Here is a 26,195-nt window from a genome sequence, read left to right on the forward strand (position 1 = left end):
TGATAAAGAATATATGAAACATATGGAGTATAAAAAATTATGCCCAGGAAGGTTAGGAATTTTGAAGTATTAGAAGCAGAACAGTCTAACTGTAACACAGTAGTGCCCAGCTTTGTAACTACAGTGCAAGAAGGAGCTCTAAGAGCTGGAGAGGATTCAGAGGGAAGTTGCAAGGTCAGAAAAATATCCCTTAAAATTGGTTCATAAAAGATTGAATTATTAATTTATTCCCAAGCAGGTTAAAAAAGATTTCATAACAGCCAAACAGTACGTAGGGGACCAGATTCTGATACTCAAGTACTGAATCTGCAGTAAATCAAGGAAACATAAAAAATAACAAAAAATCTAAGAGTCATTAATTTTAATATGCTTTTAAACAAAGGTCTCGGTGAGGCCAAGGGACTGAAGTCTTTCAATGCAGTAGAGCAGATGCATTCTAGTTTTCAGTAAAATGCAGTTTTAATTGGGTAAATGTTCTTTTCTAAAGAGCGTTCGTTTGTATCTGATGCTCATCTGTAGTATCCACCTTTCAAATCCCCTCATTAAGCCAGATTGGAGGTCTTCTGATTTTCTCCAAATGGGGAAAAAATAAATAAATACATAAATATGACAAAAAAATCCCAAACAATTAAGTTATCTTTTTATTCTTATTGTCAAAAAAATGAACACATTTCTTCTCCAAACAAAGCAAGGACTGAGAAAGGTCTGTTTCATTTCATACCCCTCTAGACAGGGCCCTTCCAAAAACTCTTTGCTGTCACCTGTCACGGCATCTTTCTGGCTACAAACACTTTCTTCATTTTCTTTTGCAGAACTTTGCTAAAACAAACAAACAAATAACAACAGCAACAAAACCAACACATTTGCATCTATCTTTAGACTCTACTAAAATCTTTTGCTTACACTGTTGTTTCTTTAAGCAGATCCGGCAGTGGCTCGTCCCTGCTCAGTTATCTTGCTCTGCACCAAGCTGCTTTTTCTCCTAGGGCCTGTAGAAGAGGCAGCCTCTGGCAGTGTGGCAATGCCCAGCGTTCTGCAGCTTCAACCCAGGCTTCCCCATACAAAACTCTTCTACTGGCTGGAGCATAAAATCAGTCACACCTGTTTCTACTTGGAATATGATGCTTCCAGTGAAAAAAAAAAAAAAAAGCTGAGATTTTTGAAAATGTACCTTGGCTTTTCACTAGTGCCCTTGGACAAAGAAGTTGTTGGTTTTACTTGTTCTTCTCTCCATGGAGTACAACGAGCATCTTGGGAGCTTTTCATAGCCATGTGCCTGAATTTACAGGCAACAAAAGTATGAGGTGTTACACAGCTTTCTACAACCAACCTTGTTAACAGCATTTTTAAGTGGAATAAATATATGTGTCAAGTTTTGAAATGTGCTGGCAATACTAGAATATGAAATAAAGTGTTTCTTAAAAAATACTAGTTTTGCATTTCAACTGTTTTCTATTGTTCAGTGGAAAAAAAAAATCCATCCTGTATTGATTTACAAATTTTCCAAGTCAACTTCTATTTCAAATGTTCAGAATCATAATTTTTCAGGTGCAAATTACTAATTACTGCTAAATAAATACTTTATGAAAGATTTTGATTTTTTTTCCCCATACAAAAGTACGAGCAATTCCCTACATGCAAGAAAATGATCCTTATTTAGAGACTAACAGGGGGGGAAAGAAAGAGAGAAAGCTCATCCATCTTCTTTAATCCATCTGATTCATTACCTGTGAGCAAAGTGTGATGGCAGCACCGTGCGTATGGGGAGAAAGCCAACACTGTGAAACTGGGAACGGCAAAATGAGTTTTCACATCTACAAAAGAGAAAAAGGAAAATGAATGGAACTTCATCTGAATTTTCATGAACTGAAATGAAAATGTAATTTCAAAATGAAAATTACATTTCTGCATAACTGAAATTGTTACAGAATTACCTTTATGCAGCCATAGAAACGCAACAGAAAAGCATTGTGACGATTACTTTTGCATGGCTATGGTCAGACTATTGGCATGTTTGATGATCTTTACTGCCCATTAGTATTGTCCAAGCCAACGTATGCTCATTATTTTATTTAGGCATAGACCCAGTGCAGTTTATCTCTTGCTGTGTTTCAGTATTTGGCTCTTTCTTGCAAAGACTATATAAAACTAAACCCTTCTGCAGGGAACAGATTAAAGATGTGCATCAAGTTGTTTGTCAAAGACAGTGGACATAAGCAACTGAAACACTGAAATCTTGGTCTGTACTTCGGATAATTATAGCAGCACTTCACGGAGTGTTAGAATATACCCAAGGAAAGCTGGGTGTCAACGGTTTACGGGCGTTCGGCCCGGTTCCGTGACGAAGGGGACGGGGGATCCCCGGGTCCACACCCCATGAAAAGGGAAAAGGGAAAAAGGGTAAGGAGATGGCCCTGAGAGCAAAGAACAGTGGCAACAATCTGAGGAGAAACAAACTAATTTACTAAATAAGATATCAGAATGCAAAACAACACACTATAGTACAACATACAAAAATTACAATTTAAGCTGATAAATCCAATACAGAGAGAGAGAATGTCCCAAAATCAAGGTAGGCCTTACTCTACTACTGACGATAAGACGGCTGGAGAGCGAGGTGCTGGCAAGACGAGAGATGGCGGAAAAAGGAACGAGGTCTCGTGATCTGCAAGTTTTTATACTGTGAGCTTTTATCTTTTCCCTCCGGCTGGAAAATGGTAACAGAGGAGCAAAGTGCCGTGGGGAATGTAGTAGTCCTTCTCTTCTGAGAACCAGGTACATTCACTACATGATGTTATGATGTGGAGTACCAATAACCGAAAATCATAAAACCATGACACTGGGTTAGCCTAAAAACCAAGAGGAGAGTCCATAGCCAGTGTGTGGAAATGAAAGCATCAAGTTTGCATGGCACAACTGAAGTAGTAGTTCTCAAAGAGTGCGCGAATGCCCAGCATGTTGGACTTCACTGTCACAGTGACATGGCAGCAGCCCTAAGCCACAGCAGAGGCGTGTCTGCATCCAGCACCCTTTACACAAGAAGTCTCATCTCACAAGGCAGCAAGCCCCTGGCTTAGCACAGAACCACGTCCATGGTCCATGCTTCTCATGCCACAAGCTGTTGGTAATCACGCACTCACCTTACATTGGGTTAAATGCAATCAATACTATATTTTCTCCCTCTGTATAATACCTGACTACAGGAATTCTCTGGCAGTAGATAAGAGTAGGCATAGGTGGCCACTTCTGGAGACTTCATTTCCAAAGGGAAAAAAGTGTGTTTTCTTGCAAAAGTACAGGCAGTACAGTATTTAAGAGGCTCTGATTATAACCTCCCCAGTAGGCTGGCAATTATAGTTAATTTCTTTCTAGTTTTCAGAAGTTCAGTGCTTCCTGGTGAGGTTTTTGATGCTTTGTTTACATGATTTCGTCCTTTCTCAAGAAAGCCTGCTGTTTCATTCCGGTGTTTCTGTAAGAGACAACAGCACATAATGCATAACCAAATTAATTTCATTTTCACTAATGATAGCCTTCAATATTAGCCTGTACTCAGCCGTTGTATTTTATGCAGTCCTGCTGTGCTCAGAAATATGGCATGTACATATGAAAGGATAAGCCCAATAAAACAGACAATGAACTTTCCATATGTGTCCGGCATACTTAGGATTTCAAATAAAGCATATGCTATGTTTTAATGACACTTATTTGACAAACGAATACATGAAGACTTAAAAAAAAAATAAAATTTCTAAAAAGACTTACTGTGAAAGTCTATCATTAAAATAATAACAGCAGTGAAAGTGGAAATTTTCTGAAGTATAGAATGCAAGATCTGAGAGCTAGAGAGGCTAGGGATTGGAACGTGCATCCAAATAACAGGCTTTAGTCTATTTTTGAATAATGTTTATTCTAGCTTTTTCCATTTTGAAAATTCATTTTCATTTTAATGTAACTCTGGAAGAAAATTTATGAGTCAGAACAACATTTTTTTTTTCATTCAACCACAATTCCTGTTTTCTGTATTGGCTACTCAAAACTATTTGGGGAAGCTCTTATTCAAACTGGAAAGTTTTTCCTAAGTTTTTGTCAAATTATCAAGTTAAATACATAGAAGGTCCAATTAAACATACCTCAACCAAAACAAAAAACTTAATTCTGTGTAAAATATATTCAAAATTAATGTTTTTCTTTTCCCTCCTTTGTCTTCCAATCTCATTTAAATTTGTTTAACTTTATGTTCAGCCTGAACCAAAATATTTCACTATTTTTCATTTGATTAGTGCTCAATAATTTCTATTCCCATCACCCTATAACAATGGCAAAATGGAAAAAAAATAAAGAAACATTCAATTTCAATTACATATTCAAAGAAGAATATATGATAAGAGAAATTTCTTATGCATTTCTTTATATGAAGACTAGGATTTCCAGACAATCACATCAGTCAGCTCTTAATCTTACTTCACTTGCAGGCCTCTGTCTAATTCAATAATGCATGAAATAAGGCACCACTCATTCTCATTGAGCTTTCATAGAATCAAAGAATCACGTGAGTTGTAAGGGACCCTTACAGGTCATCTAGCCCAACTCCCCTGCAATGAATAGGGACACCTACAGCTACATCAGGTTGCTCAGAGCTGCTTCAGCCCAACCTGGAATGTCTCCAAGGACAGAGCATCCACCACATCTTTGGGCAACCTGTTCCAGTGTCTCACCATGTTTATCATAAAAAAAACAGCCTAGATCTCCCCTCTTTTCATTTGAAACCATTTCCCCTTGCTCTGTCACAACAAATCCTGCTGGAGAGTCTGTCCCCTTCTTTCTTATAGCTCCCCTTTAGAAACTTCAATTTCAGGCCGCATTCAGGTCTCCTCAGAGCCTTCTCTTCTCCAGGCTGAACAGCCCCAGCTCTCTCAGCCTGTCCTCAAAGGGGAGGTGTTCTACCCCTTGCATCATTTTTGTGGCCCTCCACTGGCAGTGAACGCAGGGGGTGGTTAAATGGCACGATGAGACGTGGGCTCACGGGGCACTCAGACAACGTGCAGCTGGTACAGTGCAGTGGGGAGGCCAGCTGGGTGCTCAGCTGCTGCCACCAGTCATGTCAGATATCTGGGGCCCTTAGAACTGTCAGTGGCTTATTGCTGATACTGTCAGCACATCCGCTGGAGTGGCAACCTGCGCTGAGGCAATTAAGAATCCATTGTAATTACTTACAAACTAAATCGGTTTGCTATTTTCAGTTTAATTTAAAAGGGCAAAAGGAACAATTACAGCTGATTATATTGCCATCTACATAACCTCATTCAAGCAGACAGCTCAAATAAAAACTGCACTTAAACTGAGATTGAATGACTTAACTTTCTCCCTCAATAGAAAGTCAACTCAGAAACCTCCTTCTTACTCCTATCTTACTCCAGGGATCTCTGCTTCCATAGAAATTAGCATTAAGAGTTTTCTGACTCTGAAGTTCCCCAGATACTTATCTGGGATATGTGCAGAAGTACCCAGCCATAACATCACAGGACAAATATCTGAAATTTAGGCAAGCTGGAGATACAAGGAGAGTGTTCCTAGAAGGGATCAGCCTTGTAGGCTCTCTCTCACAGCAAAGAATTTCTTCCTTATATCTAATCTAAATCTGCCTTCTTTTAGTTTAAAACCTTGTTATGTCACTGCACACCCTGGTACAAGGTCCCCACCTATCTATCCTGCAGGCTCCTTTAGGTGCTGATGGGCTGCATGGGGTCTCCCTGGAGCCTTCTCTTCCCCAGGCTGAACAACTCCAGCTCCCTTATCTGAGGTTCTTGATCTTTAGCATTAAGAGAATGTCACTTTTATGGATTCAGCATTGTGAATGGAATGGAAATAAAAAGAGAGATAGCTGAAAAAAACATCCTACATTAAAATATCAAGGTTAAGAATGCAACAGCAACAAGATCTCCAATTATTTTTCAGTCCAAACACGATGTATCCAAGAACAAAAAGAAATTAGCTACAGCACTTAATATTCATAACTGAAAAAAATTCCTCTGCAAAGAAAATCATAAAGAATGATTTGTGTAGATTGGACAGAACTTTTAGAAACTGTAATGAACATCTTCGTAAATGAAAGTAAAATGCTGACTTGTCTTTTAGAAAAATAGACTTTAAATGGTGATAGGAAATCATAGGCAGGTTTCTTCATAAATGTACCCACACACCAATAAAATTAGCAATTTTTTTTATTTCATTTTGTTTTTTTAAGATCAACACTAAAGTGAAACAAAGGTTGTCTTCTGTTTCATAGCAATCTATCACACCTATCTTTAACTGTTGTCACACTGGTTGCATGAGAATGAGAACCTTTCATCTAACCATTCATCTTTAACTGTCTAAATTCATTGTTATTTAATCTGCAATCAATTTATTACATGAATTTTATTTCAGGCACATATGTTTGTCTAAGATGAAGACTGATTAGTTCAAGATTAATTTGCAACAGTAAGCAGATGCTAAATTAAAATTTCTTAGGAGACACTAGGCTGTATGTCGTCACTCACCCTCCGCCAAGTCTGGGTCCCAGTGTGAATGGAAGATTTGCTCCTGCAGAGCCCTGTAAAAGCACACAGTAAAAATTAGTTTCTGTTCGTATAAACATTAACTCTCATTCAGGAGTAATCCAACTGATTTAGACTTTCCCCTTCCTGGATTTTATGTCTGATAGGACTTTTCCAGGCATTTCATACACAAGCATACTATTCAGAATGTGCTGATCTTCCTAACATATTGTTAGGAAACACGGAAGAACGTTCCAGAGAAATCAAAGAGAACTGCACCAAGTCCACTTGTGAGGGAGGAAAGGGAGAGAAGAGAAAAAACAGAGACCATTTGCTAATCCTTTTTCAGAAGATCAGAAGGAAACAAGGCTTTAAGTCTGTTACCTCCTTAAGAGATACTCTTCTATTCCAGCAGCTATGATTATGCAATGAAATACAGCAGTCAGTTATTTCCTTACTAGGTCCGATAGCCATGGCATCCTATCTTTTTGTTCTTTTTCTTCTTTATTGCCATTTTCATTCTCTTTTCTCCTTTAATCCTTGCTACTCTATTCCCAAATATCATACCTTCTATCTCTGCAGTTTTCCTTGATAGATAGCACAGGTACCACAGAAATCCCAGAGGTCAGCAATTCAGTTTCTCCCAGAGCTTATTCCTCTGTACTGATGAAAATTGAAGATTTAAAGTAGATTTGATTGAGATGCCTATTTTTATGGATACCAATATTTAGTTAAATGTATTTTATCTGGTATGTATTTTATGCGTTTTTATGTATTTTAACAGGTCAAACTCCTTAAAATGGCACTGTATTTTGCTAAGGCAATACCAATTATATAGTTTTTAACAAAGATTACTATATCATTATGATAAATAGCTCTAATCATGGGCTGATACCTGCCTTATTCTCATTTTAGTATTCACCTGGATTTTATATTTGAAAAGTCTTTTTGTGCATTTTATTTGTTCTTTTCACATCCGTAAGCATTAAGTACACAAAGAAACTTTATCTGTAAGAGTTATCCATTGCTTGTAATAGATAAGCTATACGCCAATACTCAGAAAGTTATAAAAAGGTATACCTGGAGTATCTATAAAATAAAACATTCTTTTTAAAATATGGGAATCAGCAATGGTGCAGAACAAAATTTGATTTTACTATGTGGTCTTCACTTGCCTTTCTTGCAAATCCTTCTCTCATTCATGCCATGAGGAAAATATAACAGAAATGCAAATAACTAATAATAATAAAAAGAAGTGCTACCACAGCAACATTTTGTCCTTTCACTAAATAAATATATGCAAAAGAAATGCTGCAAGTATCTATCCATAGTCAGAAAATGTCTTGTTCATCTGATACTTTTCCTATGTTTAATGATTTTTCAGTGGTATTGCATTTCATTTTCCAGAATCACAGGAAGCGTGTATTATCTCAAAAGGCCTATATCAGCATGTTCACAGTGTTTCCAAGTACTCCTACGCTTGCTTTTTAATGAGATATAACACCTCCTGTTTATTCAGACTGTCAGCATTGTCTTCCTTCTTAATTCAGGATAAGTAAATATTATGAATTCATTTCATACTCTGCATGTAGGCAATACAGTTAGAAGGTTTTATGGATAGGTCCACAGATATTAAAAAAAAAAAGCTGCAAACTTTTTTCAGCCATAATATAATATCTCTTCATCTCTGTCAGAGAATCATGGAATCATAGGGGTTGGAAGGGACCTCTGGATAACACCTAGTCCAACCTCTTTGCTAAACCAGGTTCCCTACTGTATGTTACACAGGAAAGTGTCCAAGAGGGCTTTGAATATCTCCAGAGAAGAGACTCCACAACATTTCTGGGCAGCCTGCTCCAGTGCTCTGTCACCTGCACAAAGAATTTCTTTCTTGTGTTCAGATGAAACTTCCTGTGTTCCAGTTTGTGCCCACTGCCCCTTGTTCTGTCATTGGACGTCACAGAAAAGAGCCCAGCCTCATCCACTTGACTCCTGCCTTTCAGATATTTATAAGCACTGATAAGATCCCCCTCTCAGTCTTCTGATATGTCAGTGATTCCTCCCAGCTTTGTATCATCAGCAAATTCCATCTATGTACAGGCCTTCAACAAGACTCCACACCACTGATCACAACCCTCTGGGTTCCACCAGTCAGCCAGTTCTCAATCCACCTCACTGTCCACTCATCTAACTACAAGTTCAGCTGTGTGTCCGTCTACTCTTACATAAGCCTTACCTTTGATACACGAGGACTTCTTATCCACGGTTTGAAGTCTACTATGACAGACACTTCACACTTGCCTGCTGTTATCTGTTCTGCTTGACCACACTGGCTATGGTCAGAGCAGCAAGATTTATGTTATTGTCAGATAGTCAGCTTTTGCATAAAGAGGCTCTCTCTAACCATCATCCTTACTAGCTCAGTGTTGGTGTGTCTGCTAATTCCTGCCTCTTTCTGACCATTTCCAGGACCCCAAAACCTCTGTGCATTTAGAAATCTGTACTTTTTTTCTGGTGCAACTGCAAGTAATTCATAAGCAGCTTAAGTGGAAAATATTTCTTAGCATTTGCTCAAAGAATTAGACACTAAATATTGGTCATGCCAAGAAAACTTGCCAACTAGGGATGATTGAAACAATTTATATATAAAATAACTGGTAGCAGCAACTCATGACAACAGGATAATTATCTGATACTCCAGCTGTCATGCCAAATGGAAACTTTCTTCATTATCCATCTATTCTCCTTGTTTCACAGTTTTCCTCTTACAATAATAGTGTTTGTAACATGATAACCAAAGGCAGGAACAAGTAATGAACACTTAACTTTACATCATTCTAAAAGTTTGCTCGTACTTGCCAGTTTAATCTGCATATGAACTGATAGCCTGGCAAAATTGGCCTTTCAAAAATGACGTAGGCTAGAGTTAGAATAAGAATCATAGTATCATTTCAGTCACAAGGGACCCTTACAGGTCATATAGTCCAACTTCCCTGCAAAGAACAGAGACACTGACAGCTACCTCAGGTTGCTCAGAGCTCCCCCAGCCTAACCTGAAACAAGGCATCCACCACATCTTTGTGCAAGCTGTTCCAGTGCCTCACCATGCTCATCATAAAAAAACTTTATTCTTCTATCCAGTCCAAACCTCGCCTCTATTTGTCTCTCTATTTGAAACCATTTCGCCTTGTTCTGTCACAACAGACCCTGCTAGAGAGTCTGTCCCCTTTTTATAGCCCCCCTTCAGATACTGAAATGTTGCTCTCAATTCTCCCCAGAGCCTTCTCTTTTCTAGGCTGAGCAACCCCAGCTCTCTCAGTCTGTCCCCATAGGGGATGTATTTCATCCCTTGGATCATTTTTGTGGCCCTCTTCTAGACATGCTCCAGCAGGTCCACGTCTCTCCTGTACTGAGGGCTCCACATCTGGACGCAGTACTCCAGGTGAGGCCTCAGCAGCAGAACTGATCCTCCTTCTTATGCAGCCCAGGATATGGTTGGCTGTCTGGGTAGTGAGGGCACATTGCTGGCTCACGTCCTGCTTGACATCCACCAGTAACCCCAGGTCTTTTTCGGCAAGGCCGTACTCTATCCACTCATCCCCCAGCTTGTATTGATAGTGGTGGTTGCCATGACCAAGGTGCAAGTTACTATCACTGTGAAATCCTTAAGGCTTTGCAGATCATTGGAAAGGCATCAAAGCCAGCTACCCAGCAACATTAAATCTTTGTAAGAACATGCTGGCTACAAGGAATCAAAGTCATGTTGTAATATTTTATATCATCACAAGCTAAAGATTATCTGCCACAGATTTAAAAAAAAATTACTAAGTCTGTATTTGACCTATTTTCAAGTGTTATCATTTGTTATGGATGATAAATCATAAATGTATGAAACTGTTTATGCATATTTTTCAAACATATTTATAAATAAAAGCAATGCATTATGAATAAAACTATTACAATTAAATTGCTGATTATTGAATTCCTCAATATATTTCTCTGGTAGATTCTCTCCAGCAAAGGGAAACAAATTTCACTGGCTCTCAGACACAAAAACAACAAAATACAGCCCTTTTTTCTATAAGATAGTGAAAATATTCCAGTTTCCAGACTTCCGGTCATCCTTATTTAATTTTTCTCTTTTAATAGAAAAAATGAAGATGGTGCCCTGATCAGCAAAGGATTTTTATGACTTTCCAAAGTACAGCTAGGACATGCACAGAATTTCCCCAAAACATTCCAGCCAGCTTCAATAAAGTTACTTGCTAATTACTGCATACTGTAATCATAGATGTTTTTTCAAAGCCTATCTCTAACCTCGTCATTCCAAGCCCAGATCAGCATGTCCAAAGAGACAGGCAGATTATCAAAGTGCTCCTGCTGCGGGTTGCATGGCAACAGCACACCACCACATCCTTCTCAACAGGTGCCTCTATTTGATTCTTTTCCATTGTTCAAGCATTGTTGAGAGATTTGTATCAAAGCTAAAGAACATATCCTGGATTAAAAAACCTTAAGAAAGTGAAATGAGTCCACCTCATTCAGCTCCCAGCCAACAAAAATGCAGTCCTGTCTTTTTCATGTTTTCTTCCTACCCTGCAGAGAACTTTGTATTCACTTACCACAGAACAGGTTCAGAGAAGAGGCTTAGTCCATTTGTGGCACCTCAACTGCATGAGGAGTGGATCTCAATCACACTGTGTACACTTTTACTAACCTCAAGGTCTTTTAGTTCACAAAGAAAGATTAATCTCATATACAACTATATATTTACTTACCATAAAAGAGAATAGTACATGAATTGATATTGTTTTAGACACTGGAATTAAGTCATGATATGTTTATCAGAATATATGATTGACCATTTATTTTCATAGAATGTCTTGGGTTGGAAGAGAGGCAACCATAGGCACGGTTACTAATTGCTAGATCAAGTACTAGATCCAGTTGCCAAGGCCCCATCCAACCAGGCCTTGAACACCTCCAGGGATGGGGCATCCACAACTTCTCTGGGCAGCCTGTGCCAATGCTTCACCACCCTCTCAGTGAAAAACTTTCCTCTAACATCTAATCTAAATCTCCCTTCCTTTAGTATAAAACAATTCCCCTTTGTTCTATCACTATCTACCTGTGAAAATAGTTGATTTCCCTCCTGTTTATAATCTCCCTTTAAATATTAGATGATGATATTGAGGACTCTCTGCAGCCTTCTCTTCTCCAGACTGAACAAGCTGAGCTCCTTCAGCCTGCCTTCATGGGAGAGGTGCTCCAGCCCCCTCATTTTCCCCAGTAAATGTAATATACATTAGTTGCAATTTGTGATTATTTATACAGCCATCTGTATTACTTTTCGTTTATCCACCATACCAATCTTTCTGTTGATACTGTCATTCTTAAAAATCCTGTTACACTTTTTGAGCACTCCAGACTATAAACCTTAATAAACACAATGTTGCACTATGGCTACATAGTCAAATATACTATAGTATATATAGTCAAATATACTAGTCAAAATCACACTCAGAGTCACTGTTTCAAATATAATCTCCAAGTCTATCAAGGCTTGTACAACTTTTGAAAAACAGCTGTTTCCTGCCCTCTGCTCATCCATGAGCCATTCTTCACTGATCTGCAATGTGGCATCATGGCTCCTGTCCTGGACCACCACTCTGCATGTGCCAGGAGGCTGCCATCTTGTCCATCTCTGATCGAGTTGCGTCTGACCTGAGTGGTGTCCAGTGCTGCCATCCCATGCGGCTCTCATGCCCCGGCTGCCCTGTGTTGTGAGATCTGAGATCTGATGTGGCTGAGGTAAGCTGCCACAGAGCTGTCACTTACTAGATGTACAGGACTTGAAAGAAATATGCCTGAGATATTTTAACAAAGAGGACTCATTAACATTATATGCATTCATATAATAGTACATAGCTAAGTTACACATAGGCTTCCTGGGCCCCTACCCATGAGCATGAGAGTGCAGAAACTGCATCCTACTTGCTTTGCCTTCTTTTATTCTTGTTTTCAAGGAAACAGAGGTCTTATAGAAACCATTAGGGAATTAAATACAGCTTAGCCTGTTCCCATTCTCCTACTTCCCAATTTAACATTAGTTTTGCAGTGTATGAGCTTACATCTTTCTCAATTTGACGTGGAATTTTGGTTTAGATTTCTTCTGTAACTTTTGAGCTCCTTTGTTTCTTTCTACTTTTGAAAGAAATCTGAAAAATTATTAACTTTTACATACCCAGGGTAATATTTTCTTAGTTACATGTTTCCCTTCACCTCGACCCATAATTTGAAATGTTTAACCAAAAAGAAACATACTGTCCAAACCTAGAGTCTGGTTAACAAGATTTTTGAAAAAATAAAAAATAAAACAGAGATTCTGAAAAGCTCTCTATCTCTTATCCAGATCACGATTTCAGAATAAGCTCCTAAAGCATATTTCAGTGCTTTATCTGGTCCAGCGTAACAACTGAAAGTTGCTCCCATTACTTAGTGAGCTATTATAGAGTTTGATTGATCTTACCATTGTGCATTTTTCTAACATTTAGCCTAAACTGCACTTTATTCCATTTTTTTTCAGCAGTGATAATTATAAGCTTTTATAACTACCAACAGCTTTTTCTCTTTAATGGTACATGTAGTCATTTAATAACCGTATACTGATTCTCTTTCATTTACATACTGCTCAGTAACTCTTTTCTCCACCAGAATTTCCACGAACTTCAACAGACTGTAATTACTGAACCAAATCTGCCTTATGAAATTCACTTTTCATATAGAAAAGTTAAGGGAAGGCATTTAAATAATGACAATTAACTCAGAATGTTTCATTTTTAGAGCAAGTCTGCAGAAGTTTTACCTTATTATTGTCGAATGCAGCTTTACCAAGCAGAGAGGAAGAGAAGAGGGTCAAGAACAGAGAAAGAGCGAGCTGCAGTGCCCATCTGGCAAATCCTAAGTAAACAGCTTGATATTCAGAAGTCCTTTACAAACAGTCACTGCATACAAGTAGGACCCGGCTGGTCACAGGTAGGTCTGATCTGCTGTAACATGCACTGTATTGCTTTAATTTTTATTAATGACTGTTTTTGCAATCTTCAGATGGAGATTTCCAATCTCATCTCAGTTTAGCTCAGTGCTGCCCTCCTTGTAGATGCAGTGTACAGACGTTCTCCAGAAGCTGACGTTTTCTTGCAGCTCCATCAGTACATTGTCGTACTGATGTGATGTTGGCTCAATGACTTATTTAGGCAAAAGTATCAAACCTGCACCGCTTGTGGTCTCCCAGGTTACAGAAGAGTCCATGCAGCCCTAATTTACATATCACAGCTTATGGTCTTCCATACATGAATGGACGTTAGCAAAACATTCTAGTTTCGCAGTTTAGCTGAGATATAGTAATCTTTTTCAGCAAATATTGAAAAGTTTTGTAGCAATATAATCTATAGTAATAGATTGGGACACCAGATTAAGAATTTTTAACGTGAAAGAAGTTAACGCTGAGGTACTCAGCATTGGTGTAGCCCCACTCTAAGTATAGTGTGCAGTTTTGGGCAGCAAAATATAAGAATGACATACAAACATTAGAATGTGTCCTACAAATGCAGTGAAATGAATAGAGGGCATGACTTGAGAGGGTGAGGATACAGGGTTTATTTAGATTTGAAAAGAGGACGCTGAGGGGTGACCCCATTGCTGTCTACAACTTCCTCGCAAGAAGAAGTGAAGAGGGAGGTGCTGACTTTTTGTGATAGGATGTAAGAGAGTGGCTTAAAGCTGCATCAAGGGAAGTTCAAATAGTATATTAGGAAAGGGTTCCTCACTGAGAGGCTGGTCAGGCACTGGAACAGGATCCCCTGGAAGTTGTTGTGGTGCCAAGCCTGTTGGTGTTCTTCACTTGTAAAATGCTGTAAGGCTAGAGTCACCATGCACAGAGAGGAAGCTGGAATTTAGAATGCATCTAAAAGGTATAAGGGCACCATATATTATTTTTGTCCCTGTTTCCTGAGGACAGCTTCACATAGTAATACATTTCATCTATCTGGGATGATGGTATTTGAATCAGGAAAACAGTAAGCCCACAGGCTGAAATTACATACAAGTGTGGTGCTTTCTGCAGCACAGAAATTACACTTCCATCTAATAAAATAGCTATTGAGAAATTCTCAAAACCAAAACTTGATCATTATTAACCTTAAATATTGCTGTTTTGCTGCTGCTGTTGTTTGTTTCTCTGACCTGTGGGCCAAAGTCAACCTGAATTTCCAGACAAATCATTTCTAGTTTGTCAGTATCTAAGGAATAATCACACTCCCAAGGCAGCAGAACAGAAGTAGTCAGCCTTCCCAAGCAGATATCCCAATGACTGTACTTCTCTTACTCAAGGAAGCAAACAATTAGATATGATCTAATATGACCATACTCACGTCACACTTTCCAATTGAACTTTCCATTTTACAGAACACTTCTCCAAATAATAGATTTCAGGCTTGAGGGCTCAGCAGTTGCCCAGGAAAAAAAATGTTCCCATCCATTATTTTTGTATTTACAAAGGCCATTAGCTAGGATGGAAAAAGGCACTTCTCCTTTCCCCTTCACACTTCTCAGATACTGTTATCTAACCTTTATTCAAAAATCTTTAACAACACAGCTCCTCAGCAGAGGCATTTATCTGCACTGCACTCTGCACAGAAGGCTTGGTTTTTAAGTTCAAGACTGATGTAGACCCACGTTAGTATGTCATACATACAATAGGATCTTTATAGCTTTGGAACAGACCTAGATGACAAGAAACATTATGTATGCAATTGAGAGATTCAGATTGTCATAAAAGAGGTAGTTTTAACATAATAATGTAGCTTTAATAGCTTAATAATTACAGCTGAACTAAGACATTACTGCATTTGAATCTTCAGCAACTCAAAACTTTACAGAAGGTTATTTATTCATCAGGGAAAAAAAAAAAAAAGAAAGATGACTATTAGGAAAGTATCTAGGGAGTTTTGTTACCACATAATCAGAGAGAACCTGACACAGATTTTACATTTAAAACTGTAAATTTTTATCCTAATATGTGCTTATTTTCATATCTCCTATGAATTTCTGTAGCCAACCTTACTATGTAGTCTTTATGGAAATGAATTTGAATTTCAAAGCAGACACATGGAAAAATGTTAAATCTTCTTTCTGGTACATTTTCCAACAAATATTAAATAGCATCACAAATTTTTTCATGCCTTTTCAACTTTGCCCAGTAAAAACAAAAGATGTTATAGATTGTCATATTATAGACAGTGCTTTTAAAGTTACCTACAGTAGGATGCTTAAAAAGGAAAATAGGATAAAATATTTGGATGTATTATTTCATCCTAGAATTGAAAACTGCAATATCTCTCTACTCTGTCTCATGTACATCCATATCTCCCACACAGTTGTACTTAAAAATTATTTTCTTCATATTTACTCTTAATTTACATATCCTTTAACTTCAACATTTTAACACTGATTTGGTGAAGTAAAAAAGAGATTTTGTCTCTCTCAGATATTGAGAGGGCAGCTCTTCAGTGAACAGATGAATCTTCCCATCATAACTGCTGAACATTGTGTTTTTCATCAAGCAATTTGCTTAAACAACTCTAGTTTTTTATTGATCAGTATTCTTTTGAATACGTTGTTTTTCACATCATTATTTTTTGCTCTGTTAGAAATTACCAGTATCATCATTCAAATTTTCCAGTGCTCATTTAAGATCTTAGCTTTCCAGGGAACAAATGGAACATTTACAAACTCAAAATCTTTGGGATAGGTTATCAATGAAAATAAATATGTAGAAAAATTAAACAGAAATATTTCTCAGTGTGACAAGAGTTGAAAACTTTCTCTCATTTAAGCTTTTTCAAAGGTTCTTTTTCATTTTTGGTGTTCCAGCAAGATATGGCAACTTGGAAAGAACAGGAGCCAACTGGAAAACTCTTTCTTTTCAACGTGATATGTTTCTTTTATTTGTTTTTTTGAAGGAAAATCCGTATTTTGCACAAAGAATAGCTTTCCCAAAGAGAAAGGAAGATGATGAAATATGAAAGAAGTGTAAAATAGGGAGGGAACCAGCAAGGGTATGGATTGACAGTGACTGGCTAAGAAATTATTTTATAGGGTGGAAGAGACAGTTGAAAAAGAGGTATTTGCTTGAAGAGAATTCACTACCAGAATTTTTGAGGGATGGAAATTGGATGAGATCTTAGTATTTTCATCAGAATCTTTGCACAAAAAGTGCATTAAGTGATTTAAGGTCAGTGATATCTGCCGATAACACTAGGCAAGGAGCACTGTCAACACAGAATAAAACAGAAATATTCTGTAGGAATATGGAAGGCAGTTGATGTATAATTATATTTTTGTTGGTGCTGTAAATGCCAATCAGTTGGAAAAACTGAAAAAGACAAGAACCTAGGTGTGGTAGGTAATCTCTAACTCAAGGCTTGATCACAGTCTACTTATGAAGAAAGGCAGACATTATCTCAAGTTGCTCCTGCAGAGTTAGAGGGATACTAAGAGCAAAATATAATGTGCATTTGAATGACCAAATACAATGCAAAAGTATTAACTGATATTAAGAGAGATTAGGAAGTACATTGGTACATATCAAAAGCATGAAAAACTCCTCACTTGCTTGGTGAGGACTAAGAACTAACCTTTCCATAGTACCACTCCTTGTGTGGTTACTTGGTGATCTGTGGCACTGTTCTTGTTGACTTTGATTGTAACTATCACTGTTCATCATTCCTGTTAAATAACTACTAGGTTTTCCAATGAGTCCCTGTAAAATTCAGACCATATTTTTAGATATCACTGCTCATTTCATTTTATTACACATTTTATTAGGTGGACCTTTGCACTGAGGATCTAAGTTATATAAAAATACTACTTCTACAATTCAAGAAAATCAAGATTTTCAGTGTGTGGGTATTCCCTCTGAAAATGATTATAAATTGACTAAAAAGGTAACCAGTCTCTATCTTTCTATATCTCCCCCAGAAGAGTTTGAAAAACCTTTTGCTGTTTTTTTTTTAAATTTTATCTTTTTATTTTTATTTATTGTGATTGTTTGTTTTCTTTAAGCAGAGATCTTTAAAGAAAAGTATTCAAAGTTTATAGCAGACAGCTAAGAAACAGTCTCCCAGAATCACATCTTGAGATTTTATTGTTGCCTACAGCATTGGGAAATTTGATTCTCTAGGATATATTAACTTATTGTGAGTTGTATAAGAAAATAAAACAAAGGTAGTACATGTCTTCTGAACAATGGTATTTTATAGCAGCTTGTTGCCTTTGGAAAACCTCAAGTTTGTGTCAGAAAGTTTTTCTAATAGCATAATAGCATCGGGATAGTTTACTGAACCTTTGAGGCAGGAAGCAGTCTGAGCTAGTACTCAGAGCTACATTGTGAAGCCATCAAACTATATTTCACAGAGCCTCTGTAATAAAATGCTTCTCAGATCTACTTCAATGTCCATTGTGTGTAAAAGATTTTCCCTGGAGATTCATTTCTTTTTTGAATTATCCACGTACAACAACAAAAATTTGCTTCTAGATTCAAGGAATCCTGTGTCTGTTATCTACATACTTCACTCATTCCTATCTGACAGGCACACTGTCAGATAGGACAAGGATATAGAGGCAATGGCTATCATCTTCATGTGAATTGGATCCTTAATAAACACTAAATATTGACTGCTACTTGGCCTCAGAACAAATGAAGTTCCTGACTAGCTATGTGAAGAAAGACAGATAAAGCAAAAACTAGCTGTAGTTTTACACAAGAAAAACTCTTCAGCAGTTCCATTTAGAAGTTACAGTGAATATTTACTTCTGTGTAGTGTGCCCTATTTAACTGTCAGTTTCTCTGAAACAAATGTGTATTCTCACCAGTTTAAAATAATCAAAGAAAACTCATGAAAGGAAAATCATGATCATCCTACAGAGAAACCTCCATATTTTAGAAGACTGTCCTGTGGGGGAAAAAAAAAAATTGCCACAGATTTGAACTTGGCATTTTGGCCACTTCTGATCTAAACACAGCCTAGACCTCTGTTGTCAGATATCATCCCAGAATAGGTGAGATATCAAAGAGGATATAAGAGACAATCCTTTCACCAGCATTTTACACACTAACCTAGTTTATATTCCAAGGTTTTTTTCTTCAGTGCTGCCAGTTCTCGATAGGCAATTTAAATTCTATGTCTGATAAATGTTTAGCATTCTGCTCAGTCAAATCAAGCTTATCCTCACTTTCTAATGCTTTCTCTGTAGTGTTTGCAACCTCAGGTCTACATCAGTCTTGAACACACTCCTGTCAGGCACCTGATCATACACTGAAGGAAAAATAAAATGTGTCAGTGAAGGCTTAGTGGCAGACCTTATCTTTGACGATATTTTTCTGAAAGAAAAAACAATTCTAAATAGGCTTGTCTACAAGCTGCTTATTGACTAAGGACATTAGAAAAAAACCTGGAGGGAACAGCAAGAGAGACCTGGAGTTCTAAACATTTGTAACAGTTTCATTTAAATAATTTGGAGAGCTATTACAGGAGAAGGTGCTGGTGTGAGAAACTTGGACCTTCCAAACGGTATGTGTTCATACCATCACACTGATCCCTGCTGGGAGGGTTAAGAAGGTGAAAAATTCAGTCTGAGAACTACTCAAAACCAGATTATATCTTTCATTTCCTTTCTACATCAGAAGAGAAAAAAAAAGGCTTTTCAAATATTCACTAATGTGTAGCTGAAGGCCAAGGTAGAACAATGGTAGATTATTTAATTATGTAACATGGAATGGAAAAAAGACCAGCAAAGAGAACCAGTGCAGAATGACATTACAGGCAAACCCAGAATTTTTATACACAATCCACAGGCTGTGATATGGTTTGTATTGTACTAAATGCATTGCGCTTCTAGCCAATATTTACTCTTTCAAGAAAAAAAAAAAAACAAGAAAATGTAGTGACTCCATACGTATCAAAGATATTAGTAAAGATTAACCCACTCAATTCAGTTAAAACGTATGCTCATAGCAACTGTAAGTAGCAATAAGACTTAAAGGCTAACTTTAGTTGCATCATCAGAGCAAAGTCTTCTTCAAGTGATTTACTGACCCCGTAACTGAGAATATCTGCATGGACCTATAAATGAATTCTGCAAGGTTTTAACACTGTATTTGAAACTACGATCTCTGTGTTAACTTTCAAGTTATCTCACATTGAGTGCTAGCTGTAAAAGACGTACTATGTTTTGTCAAAAACTCCTTTACAACACAGCCAGAAAGTACTTGCAGACAATGCTATTCATCAAGTTCAGTGCTTCTCATATCACATGCTATGTGATGGCATCATCATTGCTCCATAATATTAGTCAATATATTCTGCATAATGTGGTACTGTAGAATGAATAGTTATTTTGGTAGCCTTAAGCTAAGAAAATTAGCCTGGAACAAACCCTCAAGAACAGTAGTACAGATCACAAATGACATTAAATTAGATTTTTTCTTTTTCTTTTGAATTCTGTTAAACAATAAATATAGAAGCAGAAAAAAATACAAGCATACAGCAAGAATACCTTTTGCAAGGGAGAGGAAGTTCTGTCAAAATATTCTATTTGCCTTTTTCCCATTCTCTGAATTAATGCATGAAGACAGTCACATGAATTTATGGCAACAAAGAAGTTACCAAAAGAAGTGTAATAAACTTCAATCAATACGCTATTAAACTATTAGTTTCTCATTCAGTTACTCATGAAAAACATACCATACTCTGAGTCCTTTGTCTGTCCTACCTTCCCTTTCCTGTTCTCTCAGAAACGAAGAAAATGTAGATGGGCTAAGCTGCTTGCCCACTTGTTGTATGTTTCCCCACCATGAACTCTTTATCCTGTTTCATAGATTACCACGTGATCTTTCCGGACTTGGTTTGTAGCACACATCCAATTCAATCTGTGAACACATAGAATTCTTCATGCAGCAGTGATAGGCCAGAAGTAAAACTATATATTCCATTTAAATTCTTGAAACCCATAACCTCTACAAGCCTGTGCCAAAATGATGTATTGTTGAACTGGAGTGATATCACTTAGATAATTCAATGTCCTATCATATTAACACAGTAAAACAAATGAAAGAAAGTTGCAGCCATTTTACTCAAGAATTCCTTCCAGAGATAAAACTCTTCAGAAAAAATGCAGAACCTCATAACCACCTAACTTACAATTTTCAGCATTGAAAGAACTACTCAGGGAACTTGATTCATATATTCCAAAGCTAAGCAACAGACTTCTCTTTCAGTGACTCCTCCATATTTCTTCTATCATTTTCCTAAAAGCTCTAAGAACCAAATACATTTGAAGCACTTTAAAATTTTACTGAAAATGACCAGTGAAATTAAAGTGTACTAAAAATGTATGAAAATTCAGCTGTGTTCTGATAGCTGAGGTCTGGATGCTCCCTCAGAAGAGGTATTTGCAGTGAAGACACAGCACCTCTGGGAACAGAAGGACTCATTGGACATCCTAAGTATTTACAATTGACACCGCACAGTTGAAATAAATTTTTCTATTTACATTTTGCTGAACTGAAAATTTTTGCTTTGAGTATAGGAACAACCCAACATGCTTTAGCAACTGTTTCTTTCTCTGCATAGTGTCAGCAGAGTGCTTTAGTAAGACTAAAGTAAGACTTCCTTTAGTAAGTATTTAACACCTTACTTTTATTTAGGCCACTCCTAGCAGGATACTCTACACAATGCAAGTCCATTACATAATTCCATCGCAGGGTGATCTTACTTCAGGATGTGTTTTTAAGAATTTGAATCTAATTTTTTGTAAATAAATGTGAACACTAATTAACTCCGCTGTCAAGACATTAATCAACTCAGAGTTATTCACTCCTCTACAGGAATGAATATAAAAAACTCCCAACACCACTCACTCTCCCACCTCTGCCCCCATCATTTTGCTGTAGGGCAATGCAGAATATTGTTCAGAGTACTCATGAAAGCTGGAGAGCCAGTCAAGAGAGAAGACTTGGTAGATTCTATGCATGAGACATTACCTAAAAAAATACACCAAACAGATTTGGTACCAGCTCTCTTCTTCAGCTAGAATATCTGCACTCAGTATTGTAGGACACCTCTTACAGAAACCAGAGACTATAAAATCCAAATTAGCTGTTTGTAAAAATTTTGCAAAGGATCAGGCATCATGGAAATTCTCTTTTTCCAGGATGAGAGTGAATCTCATGTGTGAGGAGGGACTGAATATGTTAGGCCCACCAAAGTGGCAGATAAAATGAATTTAAACCTGTGATTCTCTTTATGCTAGCTTCTTCCTACCAGGTGAATCTTGTCCTTGATTTATTTGCAGCTGCTTTGTGACTCTGAGAAGAACCTCACAGGCAGTGCTGGTTTGTGCTTAAGCTGGCTGCACCATGGGGTACCAGCTTTAGTAATTTGTGAGTAACTAGGTTCTCTAAGAAATGAATTTTGAATCTTCTTTGGAAGAAGATCTTTTTGCTGTGCTTCAAAGCTCTGCTCAGCCTGGAGGTCCGTACTGCAAAGCTTTTTCAAGGTTTGTCTCTCTGCTGAGACAGGCAGAGAAATCTGAAGATCTTTTGTATGATGAAAAATCACTTTTTATTGACCTCATTAGAAGCTTTGTCAGTGCAGCTGGAGAACTTCATAAAAGAGCATCTAAAATAATGACAAAAACCACTGCAGAAGTAATTGGAAAAAATGGGACTGCTAAATCAAAACTATAACTTCCTGTTTCTTAACAATTGCCCTCAGTTTTAAAATATTAGTTTAGGAATGATGGAAAGTGAAATTTCTTACATCATTTCATCACCAAAAAGATTAGGAAAGTCTCCAAAGCAGCAGCAAGCAAGGGAATACTTTTATAATAATGATACCATCTAGCAATGAGGTTATTGATCAGAATGCTTTCTTGGAAACAAAGATTTTCTACCAGAAATGTGAGAATTATGGTTCCACAGGGAAAATCTTGCATTAAAAAAATAACAAAAATGATAAAGCATCTTGGACTTCATGCAAAATTCAGCATTTTAACTTCTAAAGCTATTCAAAATTTGTCATAAATATTGTAGTTCATGACTTCTACACTATTTCCTCTCCAGCATAATCAGACCACAAAAAAAATTTCATGTGCTTAAGATCACATTTATTTGGTGGAGCAGATAGCCTTGGGCTTATGCAAGAATTCAGATACAGTAATGTGGTGTAACTCGAGCAGCAGCTCAGCACTTCTCAGCTGCTCACTCACTCTCCCCAAGTGAGATGGGTGAGAGAATCAGAATTGTAGAAGTGCCAGAACTCAGGGATTGAGATAATCTATTAGTAAAGCAGAAGTTGTGCGTGCAAGCTAAGCAAAACAAGGAATTAATTCACTACTTCCTATTAGCAAGCAGATGTTCCACTTCCAGGAAAGCAGGGCCCAGATCACATGTGACTTGTTGGAACGTCAACCTTTCCTCCTTCTTTCCACCAGATTTGTTTCTAAGCATGACACCATGTGGTATGGGATATCTCTTCGGCCAGTTTACACTTGGGATATTTTATGATTCTTTGATATGCTTTCACTGCAAAAAAATAGTTATGATTTACTCCATATCCTTCATCAAGCAGAAATAAAATAGACAGATCCTCATTCTGAGGCAACAGGATGTCTTCAAAAAATGTTGTCACAATTATTAATCTGATCTTCAAGAAAGCAACAGGGAGTGAAATACAATGGCATCAGCTGAAGAAAGAACACAATATCAAACCATAAGGAAAAATCTAATTCCATCCCTTCATTTCTTTTTCATTTATAAATGTGGATATTACTTAGTGAAAACACTTCTCTTACACCAGGATGACATCAATTACTAACAGCTTGAGCATAGCAATAAGATCAGAGCTAGGCTCTCGAAGAAGTAAAGTCAGCCTCCTCACCACTCGGTATAAAACTACCATTTGCCAGACAAACCAGTACCAGCGCAGCAGTATAAATGAAAATATTTTTGATTTTTTGACTGACCAGTCTGGGCTTGATACCTCCAGAGTTTGGAGAAAGGACAAGTGATGTAACAAAGCCTTTGACAACAGCACAGATGAAAAACAGTCTGTAAGAAGCAGATTACTGCAAATGCAGGAAATGCTCCAGAACAGTAAGGACATCCAGACCTACTCCTATGCCTGGAAAGTTCCTAGCACTCACCTGTATTAGTTTTTCCTCTCTCATCAGTTGCTACACCTTACTCCTGTGAAAGATTACATACACCTTTCTTCTAAGAAAATTATTGAATTGCTTTAGGAGAGTAGAGTTTTCTCCCTCATCTCAGCAGTTCCCACAAAAACTTGTTTACCAAAAGTTGTGTGATGTTGAAATCATAAGCAACAGCAAAGAGCCTAATGAGTTGCTTTGATTTTTATTTTTCAGTTAAGACTTAGGCCTCAAGAGATTCGGTAACAGATCAATAAAAACAGTAGGCAACAAAAAAAATATGGTGTTGTTGGAAAAATTCCATTTGAAATTTAACATTTCCGCTAACTCATAACTGTCATCCATGTTTCTTTTCTTCAATTCTTTTAATACTTTCTTTCATATTAAAAGAATGACAACCTGTGCTCTTAGAACATCAGCATTAAGAGACTTATGTATTTTTTAAACTCTGTCTTCAGTTTTGTGCCACCATCTACCTAAGCTGTTTTCATTTTGATGAAATTACTCCAAAAAAAGAGAAAAAAATCTGATGAAGGGAATGTCAAAGCAGGAATTATGGAAAGATTATAAGTGAATCAGAAGTCATTACCTGTAAGTTACAGATCTAAGAAACAAAATCAAAAAAGGTTTACTGCAGGAAAAAGTTAATTATTTAAACGTATATATCTCTGAACATAGGTAGCTCCAGAAGTAATGCAACCTATTTATTTCCATGGAAACTGCAACAGGTACAAAGAGCTCAATAACACCATTTGATGGAGCAAATTCTCAGCTACAAAACATTATTTTTCAACAGCCACCACCTCTAGCTACACACTTTCACCAGCAATGAACAAGAGCTGCATGCTGCGCTCCCAAAAGTCTGCTGGAGATAATCTTGACCAACTCCCAGCTCAAAGCAGGCCTAACTTTAAAGCTAAAGCCGCGGCAGATAGGCTCGCTGATGCAATCAATGAAGATACTGTTTGGTGACTGCACTTTGAGCACCAAGATGAGAGTTCTTCAATCTCCTCCAGATCATCTGAGGATAATGCAATAGATTTCAGTGCTACAATTGGTGATACTTTTCACCAGAAGCTTTAATTCCAGCTTAGAAGCAAAACTAGTTCATATTTTAGAGATTTTTTCTTCAAACCATCTAGTACAATTTCTTTCTTCAAGTCAGAATGAAAAATCTGTTTATCCTAACTGCTCCACACCAAAGCCAATGCCTGAGAAAATATGTGAAGGCTGCAGTCACACTGACTAGAGTGTGTTTATCATAATGGAAGTATCTTTGATACAAAGAAAAGGTGTAATTATAAAGGTTGACAACCGAAGGATGAATGGAATAGAAAAACACATAAATAGATTAGTGTGGATCATTATAGAGCATAATGATTCAAGCCATAACTAAACCATGCAGCTAATAAGCACTGTAAAGCTTAATTGCAGTAAGCCAGGTGTTCCCTGGAGAATAGCACTAATTCTAATGAAAGAGGCCACCCAGTGCCAAGTTGGCTGCAAGCCTTAACTCCCACTGCACTTCCCAAACCAACCAGACTTAGTGGTCTGTTTGCAGTCACATTATTCATATACAATCTAGATCCTCAGTCTTTTCTACTCCCACACCAAGTACAGAGATGCTATAGCCTAACTATCAATATAATGCTCCTTAGATAAAACACTTAGGTGATTAATATATTGAAGCTAAAGGAAAAATTCAGCATTGCTCTGCTAGCATACACCTGCTACCAGCCTTCCCACAGGGCTCAGAGCAATTCTTCAGTATCAAGTTCAGCTCCTTGATTAAATAAAGATATGTATTTCCACATTCCTAAAGCTCCAGCATTTAGTATGATAAACTAATGGTCCTTTCTGTCAAGTGTTTTTCATTTTTTGGACTTAATTGGATTTTAAAAAGTATTTTATTTCAACAAATGGAAGATTAGACCCGACAAATGATGTAAGAATGAGTCAGTCTTAGTGTTCTGACTCCTAGGTCTGAGGACAAAAATATGCTATTCATTCACTTCAGGTATCCCAATATTCTCCCCTTCATCCTAAGTAAAAAGCTTTGCTGTTTTTTTTGTTGTTAACATGTTTTGAGGAAAAGTCATCACATAAATTTGCTGTTTATACACGTTGCAGACTTTTGATTTCCCTCAGGGGCCACGAGGAGGAAAAGGAAGGACAAGAACACTATTAAAGCATGAACCAAACCAACCTGGAACCATCTCCATCATCTCTCAAACACCAAACCATTCCATCAGCGTGGATATTTGTGTGTGGAACAGGAGCTTCCTTCAATAACCTCACCGCTGGGTGCTGCCACTCAGATTCTGAACATATCATATCTGGGAAAAAAACAAGCGGAAGTATTGACACCTCATAAAAGGGTCTCTTGTC

This window comes from Numida meleagris, chromosome 2 (assembly GCF_002078875.1).
Source record: "Numida meleagris isolate 19003 breed g44 Domestic line chromosome 2, NumMel1.0, whole genome shotgun sequence".
Taxonomy (NCBI): domain Eukaryota; kingdom Metazoa; phylum Chordata; class Aves; order Galliformes; family Numididae; genus Numida; species Numida meleagris.